The sequence below is a fragment of the Talpa occidentalis genome, unplaced genomic scaffold (assembly GCF_014898055.3).
Source record: "Talpa occidentalis isolate TD23 unplaced genomic scaffold, MPIMG_talOcc4v2.1, whole genome shotgun sequence".
In the NCBI taxonomy this organism is placed as follows: Eukaryota; Metazoa; Chordata; class Mammalia; order Eulipotyphla; family Talpidae; genus Talpa; species Talpa occidentalis.
Genome location: NW_026555331.1, coordinates 141019955 through 141046007, shown reverse-complemented (window position 1 = coordinate 141046007; position 26053 = coordinate 141019955). Strand labels below are relative to the sequence as shown.

At 47.2% G+C, this 26053-nt stretch overlaps 1 long non-coding RNA gene across 1 annotated transcript; it reads left to right on the top strand.

Moving 5' to 3' along the window:
- On the top strand, nt 1–26053 carry LOC129145357 (uncharacterized). Its single transcript, XR_008550870.1, has 3 exons — nt 1–125; nt 19003–19245; nt 26028–26053. It is a non-coding gene; the product is annotated as an uncharacterized LOC129145357 (long non-coding RNA).

Below are 26053 nucleotides of genomic sequence, written 5' to 3'. Positions count from 1 at the left end.
CCTCCTCTGTGAAGTGAGGGCACTGGACCAGGGGCCCCTGGGGTCCCCCCCAGCACACAGGGGCGACGCTATGCTATGCCTCCCTGCCTCTCCATGGCACCAAAGCAGAGAAGAGCAACAGGCAGGTAAGCAAATAGCCCTTGTCAACCTGGATATCTTTCAAACACACTTAAAAAGTCACAGAGAGCAGACCTATCACAAAATGAGTTCATCATTTGAAATCATTTTTGCAGCAATAGGAAGCCTTCTATTGCCCAACCAGAGACTGTCTAAATCCCTTGTATTTATACAGCAGCTTTATTTTCAAAGTGCCTGAAATATATTTTCACATTTGGCCTTCACAACCTCTTTCCAGAAGCGACTGTGGGAAGTGAGGATTCTGGTTTGCAGGCAGAGAGGAGAAAGCAGAGAACTTAAACCCCTCCCATGTGGGACCCAGCCACAGAATGCTGGAAATTTCTCCGCCTGGAGGGCCCCAAGACCTTGGGCTTCTCATTCAAATGGCACCCACACCCCTCTTTCCCAAGTCTGTCCTCCTCCTGGTCACACCCACCCCATCATCCAGGCCAGAAATGCCAACTTTGTGCAACTTGGTCATGACCCACATCAATACACTCTCCCAAGGATTCTCAAGTCCCAGGTCCCCTCCTAAAGGGGTGGCCTCTGTCCTCTCTCACGGGCACTGGACTTCTGCTGTAGCTCCCTGGCGAGTCTCCTCGCCCCTGCCTCCCTCCCTCAACCCATTCTCCCAAATTTTGAAAGAGGCTGCAGTCCCAGCTCTTCCCCCACCCTCACATGTTGCTAAAACCATTTGGTGGCCCTCATGGTCGATTGGATAGAGCCTGTGATGACCACACTGTGGGCTTTAGTAACAATGGGCCGGGGCATTTCTTCACAGGGGCGTGCGTTTCCGCCTCTGTGCTGGGCTGTGTGCTGCTTCCCCTCCTGGGCAATGCAGGCCCGTTGTTTGTGTGGTTCATCCTGGCCCTTGTCTTTCCAGACTCAACTCACAAGATGTAATGATAGTGCTGCTCACCATAGGACGGGCTTCCTTCCTTCCTTCCGTTGAGATGACATTGGCTTACATTCTTTTTTTGGTATTTTGGAAGTGTAGGATCTCCTTCCTCAGGTATCGCCAATGTAGGGCACCCAACACCAAGTGTCCCGAGTCCACCACCACAGTCTATTGTGCTCCCTTCTCTCTTAGATCTTACCCCACCCCACACACACACAACCCTTCCCTAAGTGCCACTCTCTTTTGTGCTTATAACATCCTGTTTCCATTCCATCCAAATGGGATTTTCCATGCTATAGGCAGAAATGATGTCTCTGTATCTCTCTACTATAAGACTTTGATTTCTTGAGAGTAGGAAAACCAGTTTATTCATATTTAAAGCTTCAGTGCTGCTGCTACTACAAAGCTGATGAAAGGCTGTGTGTGGTGGGAGTTTTTGAGAAAACACAATCTTTGGTTTTATACTCAGAATATGGAGGGCAGCAAAATGCCCAAGAAGGTAGGATGCCCTAATAAAGATGAAGTGCCCCTTCTTTGTACTGATCTCAGAGGCCTTTTCCTAATTGTTTTGCTCAGTCAAGGTCAAACAAATCTCCACCATTTCTTTGGTTCTGATACGAGGTTATGGACTCCACTTCCCGAAGGGTGCAGTTTACTCAGCCTAGAGAAAACCCACAAATTCCAAAATTACAAATGTCCCTGTGATATGGGGCAGCCATCTTGGAAATCTGTGTCCTTGACCCCGAGGAAGAGCTGCGAAAGGTCACAGAGAGATGCAACCCATCCTTCCTACTGGGTGGGGACCTGCATAAACTGTCATGGTCTGCCTTCCAGCCCTGGTGGTGGAGAAAGAGGGACAGAGAGTAAGTGCCATTTCAGAAAAGGGTGTGTGTGTGAGGCACTTGTTTTCCTGATTGCTTGGGGAGTGTGAATCAGAGTTGGGACAGAGTCCAAGAGCAGAAGTCTACCAGGAGTGACAATTGGCTTTCCCTCCCAGGAGGACACTTTATCCCTGTATATCCATGGGCCTAACAAAGCAATCACCGTCCCCCACTGTTTCAATCTTTTACTCAATCACTTAATTATTTCCCAGGTACGGGTGGCATGGCCATCGCTCCAGTATTAACCCAGATGATAATTACCCATCCTATTCCTCACCACCGCACTTCCCGTTTAGAGCTCTTAACTGGACCAAATTTCACCTGTCCTCGTGCTGTGGGCATAAAAAGGACCGTGGGCCTCTAATCAGTGCCTGGGGTCTGGGAGCAGTCAGCCAGAAACTGCAATATCTGCTCGTTTATTCCTGTTCATCCAATTGGCTCCAAATTGCTCTGAATGAATTCTTCGGGTGCAGAAGAAGCTGTGCAGGCTTATTTTCATTAGCGTGGACACTGAGCAGGAAGAGAGGGTGCGGGAAGAGGAAAAGAGAAGAATTTGTTGCCAGATTTTTCTCTCTTCTCCACTCCCCACCTGGTCCCTCAGCTCCTGTATACACAATCCCCCCGCTCCATGCAGAAAACAGGCCACCCCTGGGCACCAGTAGCTTCTTCTGCGACCCTGGATCTTATTGGAACAGACCACTCACCCCCGTTACAGTCCTGACTTAGAGGCTCTGATGGAGGGAGCACTAAACCTTGCTCCCCTCAGCAAGGGAGGATGAGATGCTCCATCTGACATCATCTGTCTCACCCCGGGAGGCACTGGGGAGCTGGGCTGGGGGCCACGGTCTGCATGCGGTCAGCTGAGCAGGGCTGCAGTCAACGGTGCGATGACCCTACAGCATGTGCCGGTTCTGTTCTTACCAGCAACACTCTGTCCCTGGGACCGACTCATCTGCTCACCCTCTGGCTGAGGGATGGCATCTGGGGTCCAAGCAACTGGTTTCCTGCCTGGGGCTGCTCTTGACTTCCTGCAGCGCTGTGTTTGTAGTGGAGGTTTCCAGCGCTGACACCCGGATCTTCCTGATGGAACAGAGGCTATTTCTAGTGGGGTTATCTTGGTCATCTCTGTCAGTCATGCTTCTTAAACTTGAAGTCAGTTAGGAATGTCCTACCCTTCCTGTTCACTGTTTTCCTTCTCCCCAAACCCCAAGCCTTCTGTTCTCCAGGGCAAATGCTCCAATCCCAAGGGTCATAGAATCATGGAACTCTCCTCAGCTTGACTTCATTGTCCTTTACGTATGCATATGAGCGACTTCCTTCCATCCTGTCCAGTTGCCCTGCAAGACTTTCAAAATGTGGGTGTCTGGCTTCTGTTTCCAATAACAGCATGTCCCCAGGCAGTGCTGGGGGCAGAGTTAAATAATTTAAAGAGGGGTTCCTGTTCTCTCGAGCTTTCCTTCTGGAATCATAGAGTGGACAAACATTGACCATACTTCATTAATCTCCCTGCTTACAATCAGGGCGGAGCGGGTAAGATTTGGTGGAAGTATAGGTTTTCAGAAGCCTGTTTCCCTCATCTTAGCTTCATGAAGGAGGGCTTCCTGGAGGAGGTGGAACTGGGGTGGAAGGAACACGAGCTTTCTGCCCAGGAAGCTTGGGTTCCAGGTAAAATTCTCTCCAGTCTAGATGGGCAGCCATGCACAATCACTCTACCTCTCTAGGTCTCAGTGTGTCTGTGATGTGAGGAGATAGAGCAAATGAAATCTAAAGGCCTCTCTAGTTCTGACATTTATGAGTCAAGAGCCTCCCAGAGGAATTCCCAGGAGAAGGGCATGGACTGGGTGGTGAACGCTGTGGGGTGAGCGGCACTCACTACGCTGCTGAAGGATCATGAGCCAAGTGGGGCTCAGTGAAACAATTGAGACAACGTGGTGATGAGACCCAGAGGTGGGGCAGGCGATGTGTGTGTGTGTGCAGGGCAGTCAGGCCCACGTGTTCCCAAAAAGATGTTGATCGGATGAGTTCTTGTGTCTGAGCGATTGAGGAGTGATCGCTGGCACCCCAGACTGCAGGCTAGCAAGCTCAGGTTTATTGCAAAAGAGGCTCCTGACAGCAGGAGTGGGTCCAAGGGAGGAGTCTGGGGCTAGGGTGCTGGGTGCTTTTTATAGGGTTTCTGGGGACTGTCCACCCCTCTCAAAAGCTCCTAGTTTTTCCCCCTTCTTTGGGGTACTTTTTGCTGCCCCCAGCCCCTCCACTGCCCCAGTTTGTCTCCTCATCCCCTTCTTCTTACCCAGAGGTGTGAGGCGACCACAAGTGCTGTTCTTTCCCCACACCTCCCTTGTGATCGCCAGCTCATGCTCTGTGGCTGTCAGCCTTTGCCCACAAGCCCCCCGCTCCTTCAAGTCCCCACTGAGAGGGCACAGCCTGAGCTGCAGTGAGGAGAGGTGACGAAATCTTTCTCCTTCCCGCTAGAGTGGGCAAAGTGGGGGCCCACTGTTCGGGTCGACTTGGGGCCCTTGATAGATGGAGGATGTTGGAAAGTGGGGTGCAGGGTCCAAACAGGAAGAGGAAAAAAAAGTGGGGTGCTAGTAGTGATAGCAGCTAAACTCTCAACCCTGGGAGGATGTTGCTCAGGTCTGGACGCCAGGAGGTGCGCAGGTGGTCAGCTTATTCCCAAAACCACCAAGTCAGTTGAGGAAACTGCTCCTTTCGCCACACAACCTGGGAAGAGGTGTTGGTATAGAGGCAGCAAGGGGTGTCAAGGGCTGCACACACCCACCCTGGTGGGCCAGCAAATAGTCTAAGGCCAAATGATTATCCAAGACCATGTGAGACAGAGTCCAGGGGTCGACAGGGATTGCAAAAGTTTTCCCCAGAGTCCAGAGCTACCTCAGAGACTGTGTGCGTGACATGAGCCAGCTCTCCGGTATTCTACACAACCCCAATAGTGAGCCAGTGATAACGCCACTAATGCAGAAACTCCCAAGACAATCACAGGGATGGGTTCTCTTTTGGCCCAGTGGATTTCTGCCTGGGTCCCGAGTGCAGGATGGTGATGGCTGTGTCCCAGAGCGTGGCTGAGGAAGAGCCGGGTCCGGTTGCAAGGGGGACACCTGAGCTATTGTCCAGTTACAAAGTCAGATCAGCCACCTCCAAAAGGGAAGTGTGCAACCCCAGTCTGGCTGAGGTAGAAGCCCCCAAAACCTCTAGGCAGTGGTGCTCTGGAGGCATGGGGTGGGGGTGAGATAGAGAGGTGGCAACAGAGGTGCAGGGTTAAGAGGCCCCCAGCTTTGCTAGTTACTTCTGGGTCTTCTAACAAAGCAGCCTGATATCTGAGTGAGTCATGCATCCAAGTCGGTGCCTGAGGCCCCAAAAGCATTGAAAGGGCATGTGGGGCATTCAGGGTGAGCGGTCAGTGAGCTCCCAGTCTGAGAACCTCGGGTAAGAGCTGCAGCCGCTGGGAGAGTGTTCTTTGCTCTTCTAGAAGGTGCAGCCACTTCTACAGTGCTGTTCCTGGCACAGACCTCCAACTGGTGACTTTCTCCTATGCCAGCATCCCACGTTCAAAGGATGTTCTTCCTGACTGTCCAGATGATCTGGAGACCTCTGGGTTTTGCGGGGTTCCTCTCCATCTGGTCAGCCAGCAGGCGAAGGAACCTGTCACAGGACTGGACTTATGTACAGATGATAATAAAGCCCTGTCAGCTCCAAGCTAACCTTTCCTGAAAAAGGATCCAACAACCAATATTTTCCACAGCCTTTTTTCTCTCCTTCTGCCATGGAATTGGTGCATTAGATATCAGAGCTGGAATAATTTGAAGCAGGATCAAGAACCTATTTCTCTATCTGTGAAAACATTTTCCACTTCCCTTCTTTGACATGGTTGGAAGTTTTAGTGACCTGGACCCTGGTGAGCAGGAGGCTCATCTGCCTCCTCTGGTCCCTCCTGGGTTTGGTCCACTGCCTCCAACTAATAGAGAAAAAGCAGCTTTCTTCCAGGGATGGAGGCTGGAGCAGGCTTGGAGCCCTGCAGCTTACCAGGTAGTCTGGGCCGTGCTGCTAATCTGAAACCTCCCCTAGAAGTGAAGGCAAGAGAGCCGTCTTCACTCATGGCTGTTTTCCATGGCTTCATAGTTCCTAGCGGCCAAGCCAGATCTCACTGCTTTGTCAGGAGCAAGGCCAGGCTGAGGGTGGCAGCCCCGTTCCTGCTTTCAGTAGGATGCTCCAAACATTGTGACTCAGCACTAGTAGGCAAGTTTCTTTGCCCCCATTTTCATTTACCTTTCTTTTACTTTCCCCCTGAAAACTCTTGCCATCTGCCAACTCCCTACTTCATGATTGAAAATACAAGCTCCAACTTACTGATAATCCTATGTACACAATTGCCCTTCTTCCTGGTACTTTGTGAGTTGGTCACTATTATTATCTGCTCATACTAAAGAAGACAGCAAGGACCAGGTAAGTCGCTTGTCCCAGAGAGCAAATAGGACAGCTAGGACTCTAACTCCAGTTGATCTGACCCCAAAGTCCATGTCTTTGCCACCACACCACTGCAAAGATGAAGAACCTGCAATGCAAGATACTAAGACCTCACGCTAGTGTCCCTGGTGCCCAGGCTCAGGTTACTCACAGGCCAGCTTGTCACATGGTCAGGCTCTCAAAGATGACTATCCTCTTGCAAATGAGTTTTCAATCTTTCTGGCAAGGCCGCATGCTCATTGGGGGTGAGCTGGTACCAATGATTCAGGAGAACTTGTATCTAGCTCTGCTTCCACCCCCCACACAATGCAAGATCTTGGACAAATCACTGCTTCTGATCTTTCTGTAAAATGCAAATAACATCTCCCCCCTGCATCCCCCCTTTGCCTAGTTTGCCTAGTTTTGCCTAGTTAGTGGACCTAGAGTTAGGTGGTCAGGTTCCAGTTTCAACTCCACCACAGAGCGGCCGTCCTGTGACCTTAAGCAATACCCTTACCCTCCATAAGTTTCAATTTCATCATCTGCAAGATGGGTTTCATAATATTTGCACTGACTGTAGGATTTTGCTGGAATCAAATGAGATGACCATGCTTGGAAAGAGGAAAAATCCCATACAGACAGGAAGTGGTGCAGTGGTGTGGACATGTGAAGGAAATTTCATGGGAAATACATTGAGTTCTTCATCAGAGAGGATGTGCATGGAGTGTGGTCACAGAAGTGTTGCGTTTAGCGTGTCAGACCTTCTATGGGCTCAGGTTTCTGTGCTGTCATCACCTCCTCCATTCTCTGCTGGCATCTGGGAAACAATGAAATATTGGAACTGCCCAGTCCCTCGCCCACTCATCCCTCAGGACATCCCCATGGGAGACATGTTAGGGTGGACAGAAGAGAGGAGAATATAGTTAAGTGAAGGGGATGAAAGTCACCCGAACTTCTGCTTCCTAGAGATCTCCTCCCTCTGGATTTACCAGCAGCTTCCCCGGGCAGGCCTAAAGTTACAGTGGGAGGGCCAATTTCTTAAAAAGGCTTGTTTCAGCACTGGGTTCTGAAAACTAGGTCATAGGTTCCAACTGTGTCTTAATAATCATGGAGACTTTGCACTGGGTTTGAACAACTCTGAGATAACTCACCGGAGAAAGCTTCACATGCTGTGACACTTCATATGAAAAAAGGAACCGGGTGGAAGGCCTTTGCATGATCAGAATTGCTTTTTAAGTGATGACAAAGGCCATGTTGACTTGTGCCCGAGTCTTTGCACTCAGGACTTCTGACCCATGGCTCATGAGTAGGTATCTAGATGATCCTTTCAAATCTTCTGGGGAAGGAGAATCTAAAATTGCCCCAGCGAGTCATACAACTATTAGTAAATTTAATAATCTAAATGCCTGAATTCATATCTACTTCCTTACAATTGAAGAGAATATTCTTTGTTTCTCAGGATGGGGAAAATAAAGTATGATGGCCTCTTTTTCATGTCAAGAATTGGGAAGGATCTCGGGTATTACTCGACTTGCAACCTTCAAAGTTAGCCTGTTATTGGCAGAAGACATGAGGTTCCTGGATCAGAGATGAAAGATTTTATTATTCAGAGGAAAAGCAGTAGTTACCTTATCAGCACATTTGTGTGGGCCCCCTGACCCCGATTCCGCAGGGCGGGAATTAGGGGAGTGGAATGACACCTGTACATTCAGGGAATTCCATTATAGGGGAGGAACCCTGAGCTTAGGGACCCCAAAACTTTTATAATGGGCAGTAAATGTGCCCGCCTTTTCCACTGAAGTGAGGTCCTCTTCCTATCTCCCCACACTGCTTACTATGCATACATTCTGATAATTGTGGTTTAGAGCAAAGGGTAGTATGTACCTTGCTTGAAAGACATGCAAAAATGTATGTGCCATGATGAATTGTCTCCAAATATTGATCGCCTTATTCATGTTTAGGTAAATACATTTCAGTTCTTTAGTCTTTTGGCCTGGGTTCTGCCTTCTAATATGTTGCATATAGGCAGTTATCCCCTCTGTGGCTCTGGCTATCATCGAGTTCTGTGGCTCCCTGCCTCTGGGACACCCCATCCAGTCAGAGCTGACACTCTGCTGTAGGGGACATCTTAGGAACTGCCATAGAAGAAGTTCACCAACTTGTTCAGAGGACCCCAAGGAAACTGCACCTGGAAGACATATTGCTATCATCTCTTCAGTTCTAGAAAGATGAAGACAAATTGCAGGCAATTTAGAGACAAGTAACTTAGGTGATTAGGGTGATGTCAGGGGAAAAATGAAAAGAAATGCACATGCAAGCGTCTGCTTGGATTGTGTTGAAGGAGTTGGAGGAAATGTGTGGGGGGGAGTATCCCGCACCTGAGCCAGCAGGGCTAAAATATGTCTTTCTGGATGCTCCCCTCTAACTTGGTCTTCCCTGGCTTGACTTGCTGAGCATCAGCTTCCTCTTTGTTAGACTGGGATGGAAATGTAGGTTGTTGTTGGGGATTCAACATATTCATCACCTAGAGTAGTGCCTGGCACATTGAAAGAACTCGAGCAATACATGCTATATTAATAACAGAAAATTAGCTTGACAATGAATCTCAGAGCTTCTCAGTCTATGGAAAAGGATGCTCAGAAGGACATCTGTGAACACAAAAATAGTCACAGGGAGAGTAGAAGCAACCAGAAGCCACTTTTCCTGGCATTCAACTTGATGCTATGAGACCAATGTCTTTTCTGACCTTTAGTTTAACTGACTGTGATGTCATTTTCTAGGCCAAAATTCATCCAGACTACTTAACACATAGGATGTATTATAGTTATTTAAACATATTCTAATTGTTCATTTAATTGTTAATTGAGCACACCAAGACAAAGTAGCCACAAGTCCATTGGGCTTCAAGTTGTCTTTCTGAGTTCCTGAAGACAGGGTAGGTGTCATATATGCCAGCTTTTCTGAGATGAAGCATAAAGTGCTCCTTTAAAGGTCCCTGCACAGTTCATCTCCTTTACTTTGATATGGACACCGATGGCTTAATGTGTACGGGCTTTACTCTGGGGGATGGAGTAAAGGCATATTCTTTATTGTCCAAAGTTTATTTGTAGGTGTCTGTAGGTAGAGATGACACATTTCTCCCAATTTTCCCACAAATAAATGAAGCTTCCTCTTAGAAGATCAGTGGGGGGTGGGGGGGGGTCAATGCTTTTTACTTACAAGGAATATCTCAAGACATTTTTCAGTCAAGTTCTGTTGATCAGGGAAGATTGTTTACCCCTTTTATGTGAATCAAAATTAACTGCCCATCAGAGCATTTGGCCTGGAAATGACCATTCCTGTCCTACGGTGGTGAAATAGTTCTAGGTGGTAAATGGAAACATATTCTCTTGGTATTTGTGGCCAGACTTATCTCCAGCAAACAATTTCTGTTGCATTTTGGGAAATATTAAAAATAGTCTCAAGAGTCCTGTTACTACTTTTAAGAAGCACTAGGAACCATGGACAGGAGGAAGGAGCCAGAAGGGAGCTCAGGGAAAGCTCAACTTCTGACTTCATGTAAGGCACTGAAGACTGGGGACTGGATCCCTAGTCTAAAAACCCTGGTAGAAGCTGTTGGAGGGTGCTCCCAGTCTGTTGATGTCCCTCTTTACTAGGAATGACTGCTATATAGAGGTGATACACCACCCCCCACCCAGAGGTCTCTGGGCTGTCATTTGATCTTGATAGGGCTCTCCAGAGTTACACCCAGAGACAGCTAGGTCTCTCTCTCGGTCTAAAACTGAAGTTTTCTGTCTCTTTCTTAAGAATTTGACATTCAAAGCAGAGGCTGCAAGTTTCTTGAGGTTAAGTCTGTGAACGGCAGCAGGACTAGGAGGAATCTGATATTCTCCTGGTGCTTCTCTGTGGTTCTCTTCTTGTGTCTTTGTTGTTCAATTCTTTCTTCAATTTCGTGAAATACCCCAGTGTCCTTTCAGTGAATTCTTCCCCAAAAATGTAAAGATAATTTAGAGTTGATTTCTATTGCTTGGCACCCAGAAGAACCTTAATTAAAAGAGACACTACATTGGGCCTCCTTGGTGGCGCAAGGGGTTAAGCACAGCACTGTGAAGCTGTCCGCAGCCACTGCAGCATGAGTTCGATCCCCGGCCAGGGAGCTACCCACATGGCACAGCAGACCTCTCCTGTCTTGCCTGCTGCTCCCCTCAGCAGTGTATTTCAGTAGATCTGCCTGTTCTGTTCCCCACTCTGTTTCTGGTGAATCCTCTCACCCCCCACACCTCTGGCCTGTACTCCACCTTGTATGCATAAATAAATAAATCTTTTTTTTTTTTTTTTTTAGGAGACACCTCATTGGTAAGTAGCGATATTGGCATTGGAGCCCAGAGCATAGAACTCTCCTTCTGCTGCTCTTTCCTTACACAACATAATATCACACAAAACAAAAAGCTGTAACTCCTTGAAATAACTCACACTTTGAGCAACACAATAATTTTTAGACAGCGGGAATTGTAACCAAAAAGAAGTGACTTTTTTGGGGGGAAGCTCTGAAAAATTACATTAGAGAAAGCAAAAATCACATATGTTCCTAAATACCCCATTACATTAGACTAGAATAATGGATTCCGTTTACTTTAAAATGAGATTTTATTACAACACAATCTCTCGGGTGGATTTACTAAAGCATTCATACACAAAACAGAAAGGCATTCTCTGAATTCTGAACTATCTTTCAGCAGCGTGTCTAATAACACCACTTCATTTCCTGCGCCTTCCTAGAGGAATGCACGATAGACAAGTGAAGATGCTTCTCTTCAAGGTTGTGAGGGGACATCTGAGGATTTTCTATTTTCTTCCTGTCCCTGTTTTATCAATAGAGAAACCAAGGCATTGAGCTCATTTAATGGCTCGAGGTGCCCGGAGATACAGAAGAAGAGGGTTCAAGGGGCCAGAGGGAGACTCACGTGTGTGCCACCCCCAAAGCCTCAGCTTAGCTTTTGAAGTGCATATTGAATGGGAGGAGTAAGGTAGCTGAGTAGGGGTGTTTATTCTCCCAGCGCCTGGCGCAGAAATCAGTGCCTAATAAATTTTGAAGGAAAGAAAAATGGAGGGAGAGAGGAAGGATGAGGTGGAGAATCAGAGACTCCTGAGCATTGTCATTCTCTGGACACCTGTCCCATGAGGTCCTTGGGACACACCCCAGGTTGATTCACGATGAAGACCAACTGGGAAGGTGGCGGGCATGAGGGCTAATGCCCAGGGCAGGGGAAGAACTGCTGAGCAGAGGATCCCTTCTCTGTGTGTGCATTTGGGATGAGAGCTGCTCCGTGCTTGGCTCTCAATCAGGGAGGAAGCAGGAGCAACTGGAGCAGATGCTGGATTAAGTCATGCTCAGGTGTAGGAGGGTGGTTGGGTCAGGAAGCAGCAGACGACAGGGGGAGCCCAGAAAAGGATGCCTGTGAGGCAAGCCTGCAGCAGCAGTGGCACCTGCCAAATGTATAAAGATCTCTGCCACTGACCTTATAATCACTGCAAGTGTGGGGGGGAGAGAGGAGAGAAGATGGGAGGCGAGGGGAGGGGAGGGGAGAGGAAGCCAATGTCCCAAAGGGGAAGCCACAGCCCTTCCTTCCTGGTGTGATTCCCATTATTTGTGTCTGACCAACCATTCAGAGAAAGAAGAGGGGAGGGGAGAAGAAAATCAATTGGTCTTCATATGTATTGATCTCTGTCAATGAGTCTCAGTGGTAATGGAGTGGGAGGGCACCGGAAGGGGAAGGGTCAGCTTCCAAGCGCGAGACAGCAGCCATCCACTCTGGCAGTGGGCATGTCATGAGGTCACTGAGGTCGCGGGGAGCCACGGTGTCCCCGGAGGACACAGGAGGAGGCATGAAGTCTATGCAGCGTTGGGTGAAAGGGCCTGGGGTGGGAGTTGCAGCCACATGGAATGTATACTGTCCCATTTTATAGACTTCTTTTAAATTTATTTATTTATACAAGCACTGGGTACAGTCAGCAGCGCGGGAGGGTGAGAGAATTCACCAGAGCCAGAGCGGGGAGCAGAACAGGCAGAAGGACTGAAGTACACTGCTGAGGGGAGCAGCGGGCGGCAGGAGAGGTCTGCGCGCCATGTGGGGCCCTCCTCCGGTGGCCGGGGAGCAGCCGGGGATCGAACTGGTGCTGCAGAAGCTGTGGGCAGCTTCGCAACCCAGCGCTCAACCGCTGCGCCACCGGGGAGGCCCATTTTAGAAAATACTACTTGTAATTGCAGCAAAGAAAGGATGATTGCATAAAGGAGTAATAGAGTAAAGTGGATAATTTCATGAGAGTTGCAGCCATTCCTGAAGTGATTGCTTTAATGTGTATAATAGGAGTTGCCATTGTTCTACTTCCTCACCACACTTTTTATTCTTAGCCCTCTTCATTCTTGCCAGTCTGGTGAGTATTTTATGGCATCTTGTTGTGCTCTCAATTTATATTTCCTTGAGGTTGGTCATCTTTTCTTCTGATTTTTATACTGTTTTCTATTTCTGTTTAATAGTTTGTTTAAAAAAAGTCCCCTTTAGTGATATTTCTACTCATATTTTTTGCCCTTTATTGTTTTATTAACTTTTTCTAAATTGATTTATAAGAATGATTTCTGTGTTCTTTGCTGATTAAATGTCTTTCTAGTGTTTTTTCCCCCAATTGCTATGCACTTATTTAATGGTATGTTTTGATAACTCAAAATCCTTTCAAAATTTTGAATAGAAGTTCTTGATTTGGGTGTAGTCAATATAGATCAGTCTCACCATTTTGTTTCTTAATAAATCTTAAGTTTATAAAAATACTTCCCGATGTTATCTCTAAATGTTTAATGTTTGCCTTTCATATTTAAGTTTTTGATCTTCCTGGAATTGATTTTTATTTGAGATGAGAGTAGAAATTCATGCATTTCCCTTCTCTCCCCTTCCATGAGTTGGGTAGTCACTTGGTATTATTTCCTTTCCCCAGTGACCTGAAAGGGCACTTCTGTGTCAAGGATATGGGTCTGTCCCCAAAACTGAAATTTTGGTAGAGCAAGTTGCTTTACTTTTTTCTTTTTCTTGAAGAGAATCTTTCTCACATTCTTAATGATCTAAGGAAAGACAGTGGTGTTTATGTCTTAGATCATAAATTCCAGGGACTGGGAACTCTGACCACTGGTGTGTGAAGCTTACTTGTGAAGCCTGCATCTGTAGATTACATAAAAAACATGTACTATGATGCTGAGGTCTATTCAATGTAGAAAATTCTAGATCTCTTTCAGCTTTGCGCTATGTTTTGAGTGGCCTTCCAAGTCGTGAATTCCTAAGCAGAACAATCTGATGTAATGTCAGAGGTCACCCAAGGACAGGAAAACTATCAATATTTGGCTTGTAAGCCTGAAGCACTGGCTGTGGAAGTCCCCTAGGGAGGTAGCCTGGTCTCAGGATGGCTGGCAGACCACGGTGCATGCTGTCCTGCACACAAGTAGCCAAAGCAGAAAAATCCTGCTGAGATCCTCTCAGCAAAGCAGCTTTTCATCAAAGACTCTGCTTCTTGACAAACAGACTCTAAGATGTGTTTATGAAGTGTCTCTGGTGTCAGAGACATATCAAGTGAGGGAAGAATCCATTACTCATCCATTCAGTAATTTATTGAGCACCTACTATGTGTCAGACAACTGTTTGAGGTGCTGGAGGTACAGTCCTGGACAAGATGGAGAAGTTGCTGACCTAATGATGGGAGGCAGACACACCAATAAAGATCTTAATATGGTGCTTACCTAGAAATGACAACTACGTTGTGCTCTGAGGAAGTATGAATGGCAGGCAGGACCAGTCATGGAAGATCTGGAAGTTCATATTCTAGTCCTGGACCAGCTGATGAAGAGGTGCTAATTGAGGGATGTGGAGAAGACCTGGGAAGCTGGGAATAGAGGAGGAAGCAGTGTAAGATAAGGGTATTCCACCAATGAATGAGATCATCGACAATGCTCCCACTTTGTGACTTATCTTGCTTAATATAATCTCAAGTTCATCTGCTTTGTCACAAAATCATTGTTTACTTTCTTCAATAGCTGAGTAGTGTTCCATTGAATATGTGTACCACAACTTCTTTATCACCTACCATCTGCCGAGGGGCATTGAAATAGATTCCCTGTTTGGTGATCGTGAAGAGTGCTGCTGTCCTCACAGGGGTGCACATACCTTGTCCCATCAGTGTTTTCATATTATTTGGACAAATACCTCCAGGTGGAACTGCTGGAACATATGGCCCATCAATAAAATTTAATTTTGAGAAAAAGATGAGGTCCTTTGGGGACTTGCAGATCTCAGTCTGGAGTTTGGATTTGATTTTAATTGAATAGGAACCCCTGGGAAGTTTTACACAGGGAAGTGATGGGCTGCGAAATAGAACCAGAAATGATCACCTTCTTCAAAAGATCAGATTTCTGGCAATTGGCAAGGCTCAACTGATATCCCCGAACTGTGAAGCAGCAGATGCACCCGGCCAGGCTCCCAGGGCCAGGAACTTGAAGCCCCTGCCTGCTCCCTCCACCTCAGTCAGTCTGTTGGTCTGTCTCTCCATTCGACTGGATGCTTCCAGCAGGACACTCTGAGGAATTGCAAATTGATCTGCCAGGAGAGACTTGGGGGCCACGGTACTAAATGACTCAAAATTAGGTGGATGTGGATTTTGAGTGCCTCTGTGTTTTACACACCATGTGTATTTCTTGCAGAGGATTTGTTCAGATCAATTAGAATATTTGTCAAGGAATTATTCAACTTTTTATAGAATGTGGAGTATGTTTGCTCCCATGTCCAAGCTTGATTACCCTCTTCTGGCGCCAGGGCCCTCTTCCCGCAGCCTCTTATTTCCCTGAAAATCAGGCCATTGGTGTTTGCCCTTTTCTCATGGCTGCGTTAATGCCAGCGGCTAACTCAATCTGTAACCAGACTCAGCCAGGGAGTAGTCGGCACCTCGCTCCCTTGTTCCGGGCAGGCTGGAGCTCTCCTCCTGCCCTCCCTGGCAGGTTGCCCTCCCCAGGGCCTCAGCCGGCTGTTGCCAGCCCATGCCCACCTGCGGCTGCCATCACCTCCTCAGGAGCTGTCTGCTGAAGCTCCCCTTCAGAGCTGCCCACTGGGCTCTTCCAGAATCACACTCCAGGCCCTGTGGACTTGAGCTCCCTTCTTGGGGCCTTCTCCTTGACCTCTCTGTGACACCAAGAGTCCAGGACAGGCCTCCAGGAGGTCTGGATCCTCATTCTAACCTGCTGGGTGACCTTGGAGAAGACTGTCAGGATCTACAGCCCCAAAATCACAGTTTGGGCCCCCCATCCTCTGACTATTTATGGGGCCCACGTCTCTCTCTGCAGAAGCAATCTGAATTTTATTCAGAAACTGTTTTTATAGCTATAATAGAAGAACATTACTCCAATGGGTGATATGCTAAGTATCAACATATTGAAAACCAACACATTCATTTGTTTTGCCAGGCTAACTCCTATCACACAGATCTTAGAATCAAGCTTTCTTTTGCCAACTCTGTGTTACACACACACCCATACAAACATCTGCGTATACACACATATATAAAAATATACATTATATGTATAAACTATTATCATATCATGGGTTTGGAAGTCTGTAACTGCACAGATGTGTCTAAAATTCAGGTCTTGGCTCAGTTGCTCATAACTAGTAGCCAGATTAAATCACCGTAGCAATGGCCTCCATCCCTCATGCGCAATTCACTTCTAGGCCAGACTCAGGCCTCATGCTCAAGGCATGTTCTTGTCATGTTTACCACCAGCCACACAGGACTGAGTGAACTTAAAACACACTGCTTGGTGGTAATAGAGACTGGACTTCTATTTTATTTTATTTGGAATAATTGCAGATTTACAGAGAAGTTCCCATGTACCCTTCACTCGGTGACCCGTATGTGAGCTTCTCACACCCTAGCAGCATTGCCAGATGGAAGCTGAACTCTGCTGGCATGACTGGCAGTAACCAGATTGCAGGCTCGGACCAGCTTCCACCAGCTCTTCCTCCTCTGTCCTTGAGACACAGGCCTCCACACTCTCATCTCAGCCAGATCAAACCATGTCTGGTCTGCGGTGGGTCGGGGAGGGTTGGCAAGACCCGGGAGGGTTGGCAAGATGCAGGGAGTATTTCCTTTCTAGGCCGTGACAGTAATGTTCTCGAATGACAGTGGTCGGACGTGGCCACGGCACCAGTCTCCTTGCAGTAATCTGGGATGCAGCTTCTGGCCACGCCACGAGAGGAGGGCGAGGGACTCTGGGAGATCAGAAGTTGCAGAGGTGGCTTTGGTTGACCCCAGAGTCCTGTCCCTTTTACTCTGCTCCACCACCAATTTTCAGATACTTGGACTGCAACCCACCGTCAGAAATATATTTGCCTCAGGACCCACCGTGCACATACATATTTGAAATTTTAAAATTTCACAAAGCATTCTGAATTTTTAAAAAAAGTTCTGTTCTTGGGCCTCCCCAGTGGCGCAGCGGTTGAGCGCTGGGTTGCGAAGCTGCCCGCGGCCTCTGCAGCGCCGGTTCAATCCCCGGCTGCTCCCCGGCCACCAGAGGAGGGTCCCGCATGGCGCGCAGACCTCTCCTGCCTCCCGCTGCTCCCCTCAGCAGTGTACTTCGGTCCTTCTGCCTGCTCTGCTCCCCGCTCTGGCTCTGGTGAATTCTCTCACCCTCCAGCGCTTCTGACTGTACCCAGTGCTTGTATAAATAAATAAATAAATAAATAAATAAATAAATAAATAAATAAATAAATCTAAAAAAAAAAAAGTTCTGTTCTTTTTATTTTTAAAGACTAGTTGGATCCACTAAATTGAACTCAATTCAACACTAAATTCCCTCCTCCTCCCCTTTCTCTTATCTTGCTCCTCTTCTACCCTGCTGCCTCCTTCTCCTTAGTAGACACCACAACTGTATTTTTAGGATTTAAAATTTTCCAGAGGGCAGACCATTGTGATTCTTCTTAGCCTCAGCCACCTCATGCCCCTTTTTGGAGATAACCAACATTTTCAGTGACTTGTGTCTCCTCCCAGAAATTGTCTAGCACCTATAAGCAAGTGTAAATTAATTTTTCTTTTTCTAACACAAGTATATCATATTGTCCTCATTGTTTGCATCTAGCACTTATTATATCTTGGAGATCACTACTGACCAACAGATAAAAAAATGCAGCAGTCTTTTTTTTTTTTTTTTCAAATCTCTAGAAAGTCTTGTTTGGGTGGACCCCACTTTATTTAACCACCTCCCATTGATTAAAAATTGAGATTAGGGCCTCCCCAGTGGCTCAGTGGTTGAGCGCTGGGTTGCAAAGCTGCCTGCAGCCTCTGCAGCACTGGTTCGATCCCCAGACACCGGGCGAGGGTCCCATATGGCGCGCAGACCTCTCCTGCCCCCGCTGCTCCCCTCAGCAGTGTATTTCATCAAGTCTGCCTGTTCTGTTCCCTGTTCTGGCTCTGGTGAATTCTCTCACCCGCCTGCGCTTCTGACTGTACCCAGTGCTTGTATAAATAAATAAATCGTAAAAAAAAAAAAAGAATTGAGATTAGTTCTCACCTTTTGCTATTGTATAAAAATGACGCAATAGGAGACCTCCTTAACCCTTGGTGTATGTGTGCATGTGAGCCAGCCGGTGACTGCTCCAGCCTCTGCCTGCATCTCCACCCTCAGCTCCGAGTCTATCAGCTGCTTTCTAAGTTGCTCTCTCCAGCCCAGGCCTTCTCCTCCTCCTGGCATAAGCCCTCTCCTCCCCTCTTGACAACCAACTCACCTCCAGGTCAGGGTGAGAAATACAGGGTGTCTCCATGCATCATCAAAACCCTCTGTCAAAGTCCCCTGATTTTATATGGTTGGCCCCAAAGTCCTATGCAGTTTGGCATTTTAATAAATTCACTCTACATATGATATAAACAATCTGCAAAATGAAACAGAGAGGGAATTTAATCATCATTTACTATATTTAATTACAGAAATGTTGGTTTTTGACACATCCAACATCATTTTTGATATATATGGCTATAACCATTCCATATAGGGTAGGGTTTATTACCTAGAAAATTAAGGAAAGAAATTAGAACAAATGAATCATTAAAAATTTCACTGAATTCTTGAGTGAATTTGTTCTCTGTTGCATTTTGCAAGTTGTTCATATATCATATAGAAGTGAATTGATTAAAATCTGAAGCTATACAAGAACTTTATGGATGTCCTCATTAAATTTGTCTCACCGTATCTCACCTAACACAAACATGCTTTAGTCCACATTTAACACTTCTGAAACTGGGGTATGTGTTACTATTAATACTGGCTTGCAGCGGTGTGGGCTGGCAGTGTTGTGGCGCTGTGTTCATTGAGCAACCATAGGCTTCGTCATGGTTATTCAACTCTTGTCTCTTCAATCGGACTAGGTGCGTGATACCTGTACACTTTTTGGGCTAATAGTTAAAATGTCTCCAAAAAGATGACAGCCTGATTTGGCACTAAAGCAAAAAACTTCTGTATAAGGCAAGGAAACAGAACAGTAGGCTGTCAATTTGATATTAGCAAAGCAGATTTTTATTATCGGAAAGATAAAATTAATTTTCTATATAATTGCCCTGTAACAGGTGCTTTACGAGACTCCTAGGGACTCAGCTGTGACCCTCCAAGATTCACATGTTGAGGTCTTCATCCTCCCACTGCGACTGGTGTCCCTGTGAGAAGACAGACACACGTGAGGACAGGCTACGTGAGGACAGGCCATGTGAGGACACGGTAAGAAGGTGACCGACCATCTGCGAGCCAAGGAGAGGAGCTGAGATACTCAGCCCCACAGGCACCCTGATCTTGAACTTCCAGCCTCCAGAATGGTGAGAAAATCACTATGTATTGTTTAGGTCAACTGGTCTGTGCTATTTTGTTTTGTCAGCCCCCAGAAACTAACACAACAACTTAAGAAAGGCTCTCTCCAGTCAGTGAATCTTTTTTTTAAAGATTTATTTATGTATGCATACAAGAGCTGGGGTACAGACCAAAGGTGCAGGGGGTGAGAGGACTCACCAGAGACAGAGTGGGGAACAGAACAGGCAGACTGACCGAAACACACTGCTGAGGGGAAACAGCGGGTGAGACAGGAGAGGTCTGCTGCGCCATGTGGGCAGCTCCCTGGCCAGGGATCGAACTTGTGCTGCAGAGGCTGCGGATTGCTTCATAGTGCGGTGCTTCACCCCTTGTGCCACCAGGGAGGCCCGAGTGAGTGAATCTATGATACATTTCGTTACTGAAGTTAGTGTGAAGGCTTGTCCGTCATAGGGAAAGCACAGACATACTATGATGTGATGACATGACAGGCAGGAGGAGCAGGGCTGTGCCAGGCATGAGGATTACCTTGATAGAGCATGCCCTGCTAGAGAGAGGGTGAATCCACATGCCATTGCTGTTCAAGGTGAGGTCCTGGCCACCCAGGTGGAGCTGCTGTGGATGACAGTGTGGCTGGGCTGGCTGCTGGGGTTCCAGGCAGACTCTGGGACTGAAGGAAGCCAGGGGACCACCCCCGATTCGTATCCATTTGGATTTGGGAGAAGAGGCCTAAGTGGAAAACTTTATCATGGGGAAGAGACAGGAGAGTTGTGTGCTTTCTGTCTCAGAGGGGATGGGTTCAGGACCTGGGCAGAGGGTGGTGAGGTTGAGAGGGGAGGGCCAGGACAATCTCTAGGAGAGAAGAAGGTGGAGGCAGGGAAAATGAACCAGGCCCAATACTCATGGTTTGGGGGAGTCCTTCATTATTTCTGTTAATTTGCTTGTTTATGTATTTGTGCCAGAGTAACTCCAACATAGTGGGGGTAGGGAAATTGAGGTACAGGCCAGACCAGTGCTCATTCTGCAGAGGGTTTCCCACCAACTGGGGAATGAGCCTGATCTGCTTGTCACCCTTCCAGAATCTTCTGAGCAGTAGCAGGGGTGGAGGATGAGGGGCAGCTGAGAGCGGATTTGGAGGCATCTGTGCCAATTTGTACTTCTAGTAGAAGGGCGTTTCAGTGTCTCGGAACCTTGTGCAGCCTTCCCCTGTGCAGGGTGTGGAAAATTGCATTTGCCTGTGCTCAGGGGGATGAGGGGAGCCAGGTTTGCATGGGGCCCTGATCTCTCTATCAGTTCCTGCGTGACAGCTGCAGACTCAGAGACCACACTTCAATTATGTACCCAGCAGGTGAGGGGTGCTTGGACAGGGGCCATCACGTGGAGATCAAGGAGGTAATTCATCCTTTTAACACCCTGGGGACCTAGGGAGGTTTGTGGAAACAGATTGTGGAGGGAGGGAGGGAGAGAGAAAGGGGAGAGGGAACAGAGGATGAGGGGAACTAAGAGCCTAGAGACTGATCAAGAGGCTTTCTGGGAATGGACCTGTCGAGCCGTCTATCCCTGCCTTCTCTCACACTCATCTGTGCCATATTCCAGGCATTTCCACAAGAACTATTTCTGCATCAAACAATACTAAGAAGGCTTGAGGCCATCGACTCCCGGGCAGGTGAAAGTGCATGTTGGGACTGCTGGATATAGCAGAATTCTTCCCACCCCACCAGCCCCTGCATCCTTTGGGTTCAGCTAGCTGTGGGTTTGCAACTTGACTCCAATGCCAAGAGTGAGGGTGGGTGTGGGTGCCCTCAAGAGGGACCTGGATGATTCAATGCTCGAGGCCAGTTGCATTTCCGGAAAAGAATGAGTCACAGGATGCTGCCAGACTGAGAAAGGCTTTGCTCAAAGAAAGCCATCTTTTGAGGGTACAGGAGGGTAGGATGTGGGTGACAGGCCTGGAATAAGGTGCAACCCACTGGGTCAGAAAGAACCAGTTCCTTGTCTAGACACTCCTTTGTCCTTGTCCCTCCAGGCACTCTTAGCAATATCAGCTCATATTGTTTTCTTCTTTTCCAGTTGCTGGTGGAGGGGAGCAAATACCTGCTACCTCAAAATATCTCTTTTTGGCTAAAGCTTGATTTCACCTCCCAGGACTGGGTGGGGTTCTTGTGAGATATTTCTATGTATTAAGGAGAAACCTCTCCCTTACACACAGCTCCCTCTCTAGCCCAGGAAGACCTAATCTCCTAGCTCTTTTCACTGGAAAAGGCAGAAGTAAATCTGCACACCTTTGCTGTACCTTCCCCAGTAAACCCCCTATCCGAACCTCCTCTCACTTCCCCAGATCCTTTGTCCTAGCTCAACTTATGTAAGATGGCATCTGAAACCATGTGTGTTGCTTGGCCATCCGGGGTCTCTCCTCTGCATACAGGTGGCGTGCTTGTTATTATGAAACTTCTTTTTGGCATTTTCTCTTTCTATCTGTCTGATGCTGGTTTTGATTATTTGCCAGCCTAGAAGAACCCCAAGTATGGGAGATGATTCCTCTGAGTCCCAACACTGAGAAAACACTACGGTATGTGTTCTACCTCCAAGCCCAGGTCATATCTGTCTTATCATGCTTTATATTTGTGGGGATAACTCACAAGTTGTTGGGACAAGGACCATGCTTGTCTGGCTCTCTCTACACAAATATACAGTCATAAAGCTTACATTAGGTTCCTGCACCATGTCATGGGCTGTGCTGGCAGAAGAGTGCAAGGTTAGTAAGATAGGACTTTTTCCCCCAAGGAAAAGCAAGAGAAACACAATTCTTCTGTGACAATCGCTATGGAGGCAGGCACACACAATGCATGTGACCCAGTCTAAGGGTAAAGGCCAGGGAGGATCCTAGATTGGTTCCTTGGGAAGCTGACCTTGCTGAGGTTTTACAGGATGAACAAATAGGATTTAGGTGGACAAATAGGAGGATCATCTAGATAGAGAAAAGCCTGAGCAAACACCCAGAGTTACCTGTCCAGTGATGGGTGATCTGGAGGGAAGTCTGTTTCTGGAGTATTGATTATAAGGTAGAAAGTGGCATAGGATGGCGTGAATGAGGGTGTGTGTGTGTGTGTGTTGGGGCAATGTTGCTGACAATGTGTGAGTCTCTGTGTATGTATGTGGTATAGAAACCCTTTTGCTATGTGTGAGTGTATGTCTGTGTGTGTGTGGGGGGAGGGGTGGGTGTTTGTGAGTATGTGTGGTATTGAAAGGGAACCACTAATCAAATGAAATCTTTCCTGTTTCCTGCTAAAAGAGTCACAGGTCTGGTGCAGTAAATAATGAATGTAAACAACAAGTTTTGCTTGTCTAAAACCTATCTAGATGAGATTACCTAAAGGAGGTTACATTTTAACAAGGCCAGACAGCCACCAGGCTGACTGATCTCCCAGGGCATCCTTAAATATCTATCTTTTGTCACCAACTTTTGTGCTTACTGACCGCTGTTATCAAAGTAAGATGGTTATGTATAAAAGAAACCCTTTGTCCCTAGACTGGTGCTCAGATCTTACGGGACTACCCAGGTCTGGAACCTCATGCATGAGTAATAAAGCTTACCTGACCTCATCATTCCTGAAGTACCTGTTCTTCCCCTGCCTGGGTAAAAGGCTAGAATTTTTCTGCAACAGTGTTGGGACACTGTTGTGTATGTCCACAACTGTGTGTGTGTGACACTGGTTGGTCTATGTGTGTGCGTGTGTGTATCTGGGTTGGAGCCCTGTTGTATGTATGTGTGTGTGTGTTTATCTGTGTTGAGGCCAAGTTGTGTATTTGTATGTGTATGTGTGTGTGTATGTGTTGGGGGCACTGTTGCGGTGCTTGTGTGTTCGTATCTCTGTTGAGGTCCTGTTGCTCTTTGTGTATGTATGCATGTATCAGCATTGAGGTCCTATTTCCTTGTGTGTGTGAGTAAGTGTGTGTGTGTATGTGTGCTGGGGCCCTGTTGCTGGGAATTGGTGGCAGGACATGGAGGTGTCATATGTGCTGTGCTTGGGAACTCTGACTTGATTCTGTGGGTGCCAGAGTGAGGAGCTGTTGAAGGAAGGGGCTGGATGGCCAGGAAGCTTTTATCAGGTTTGCGTTTTGGAAAGCCTGGTGTGGCAGGCGGTGGATGGGCTGTGGGGACACTGGGCAAGGCAACAGCAATGCTTAGCCACAGACAAAGAGGGCTGGAATCAGGGTGACAATTGGGGGAAAATGTAAAAAATATTTGGGAAGAGGCCTCCCTGGTGGGGCAGGCAGTTGGGCGCAGCGTTGTGAAGCTGTCCTCAGCCTCTGCAGCACGGGTTTGATCCTGGCTGGCTGGGGAGATACCCACATGGCACGGCAGACCTCTCCCATCTCGCCCACTGCTCCCCTCAGTGATGTATTTCAGTCAGTCTGCTTGTTCTGTTCCCTGCTCTGTCTCTGGTGAATCCTCTCACCCTCCTGCGTATCTGGCCTGTACCCCGGTTCTTGTATGCATAAATAAACCTTCAAAAAAATATATTTAGGAGGTAAAATGCTTGACCAGACCTCTCCTGTGAGGACGTAGTTAATGAGTGGCAGGCCGAAAGGAGGAAGGAGTAACAAGCACAAGAATGAGAACATCAAGCCCCACTGTTTCCTTGGTCACCTTGAGCTCATTGTGTTTTTTCTCTCTGTCCTGGGGCAGATTTTCAAATTTAGACCTTTGATCTCTGCCCACTCAGAACCTTGACTCCATTGATTTAGTTTCTCTTGCACCCCCTCCTGGTCCACCTCCCCACACCATTGGGCTGCTTTTGGCCCAAGGCTATTTTGGGCAGAGGGGAGTGTGGAAAGTCTGGCTAGGATGGAGGGAGCTGAAACAGGCTTTCCTGACCAACACAGGCTTTGCTTCCTTGTGATGCTCCCTGGATGGAAGCTTCTATTGTTAAAAAAGAGACCACAGACCCAAAATGGAATCTCTTGTGCTAAATACAAACAAGTTGTAAGCTGTGCTTACAGCTTCCTGAATTGCAGTTTCAGCCCCTCCAGGAGTTTAACCTTTAACCCACCAGCCTGGAACTACCTGGTCGGCACTAATGAGGCAACTCTCCTGCAGGACCCCTGCCTTACCCCCTTAAAAAGTAACCTTGCCTGAAACTATACACTCTGAAAGAAACAGCGCCCCCTTCCTTCTCCTTGTAAAAGACTTTCGTTGTTGGAGCTCCTTTCTGTCTGCCAAGACGCTGCCTGATTAGTGAATCACTAAATAAAGTTAATAAGATCTGTAGTATTTACTCAGATAAATTTTGTTTTTCAACATATTCTCCCTCAAATTCCTCCCTAACCCCCACAGACCAAGTGGGCCTAGAACTCAGGTCAGCATCCTGGGAAAACATATTCGGGGACTTGACCCTTGGCACCAAATGCTATAAAAGGATCACTGAGGTCCTGAAAGCTTTTACTGGTCTTCAGCAAAATGGGAAAAACAAGGTCGAAAATACCATTTTTCATCTATCTAAATTTTTTGCGTTTTGATTTCTGCTTTTATCCTGAGATCATCTTCCTCCCACTTTGTGGTGTTAAGTCATTTAAGAAATGAAATGATAGGGATAATAGGATTTATTTTTAATGTGCTCCTTTGGCAAAAGATAAAGTTGGCAATTCTGTGTTGATCTGCCCTCCCCCAAATTATTTTGAAATTTTCTTGGCATGTGAATTTAGTCTGGGAGCTATTGAGATAGATGCTGCATTTCTACTTCAGGAGGTCGAAATGAGTAAATCCTTGATGGGGTTCAGGACATACTGTTAGGGGAAAAAGGATGTCCCAAAGCTAATTCCATATAGGCTTTGTGGACTCCACCCCCACCCCAGGTCAAAGCCAAAGACACTGGGAACTCCAAATCCCATCACCACCAAAGGGAAGGTGGCTGGGACCTGAGGGTGGGGTTAAGCAGCAAGGTGGATACAAAAGGCAGACACTTTGGGGGCCCCCATTTTGGCTCTCCGCCAGCTCGCAGCATCCGGCCAGCTCGGAGAGTGCCTTTGGGTTTCCAGGTCGTCGGATCGGGTAGGAGGCATTAAAGACTTTATTTCCCTATTTTTTCCCTGAGTTGTACATTTTCCTTATTTCCTTTTCTCTTGTAAATAAACCTTTTATTAACCTTTTGTGTGTGTCTGTAGTAGAGTATTCATAAGTCCCTTTAAAGCGCGTGGGTGAGGACCCACAGCCAGGAACCCGTTTTAATATCGGGGTTGCTCTATAACAGCTTGGCACCCAACGTGATTTGCAAGTTTCACCCGTGGTTGACCAGCCCAAAGTAATTTTTCTTGTGTTGGTCCCTTTAAAGCGCGCGGGTGAGGACCCACAGCCATGAACCCGTTTTAATATCGGGGTTGCTCTATAACAATACTACCCCAGATAGGGAAATGCGGCACTGCAAATATTTTGAGAAAAAGCAGGTGCAGGAAGGACTCTTGGGCCATCCCCTGAAGTAGGTCATACACCCTCACCTGTCCCCATACCCAGAGGACAGATAAGGGAGTGTCCTTTTCTCTGAGGATGGAGGGATGCTGGGTGGGATTGGAATGAACAAGCCTGTCCTTTTTCCCCAGTTTCCTGAACTTCTCTCGTAACCCCTTTGTCCTATCAAATTTTCCATGACTTTCTACTCTCTGTTTGCCCAGCATAAAAATGCCCAGCTGTGACTTCTTCTGTGTGTCTTTATTTTATCACAAAGACTCCCAGGTCACTTCATGCTTATATTCAATAAGTGTGCGTGCTTTTACATATTCATCTGTTTTGTTACAGATCCATCTGAGCTCCTAAGATCTTTT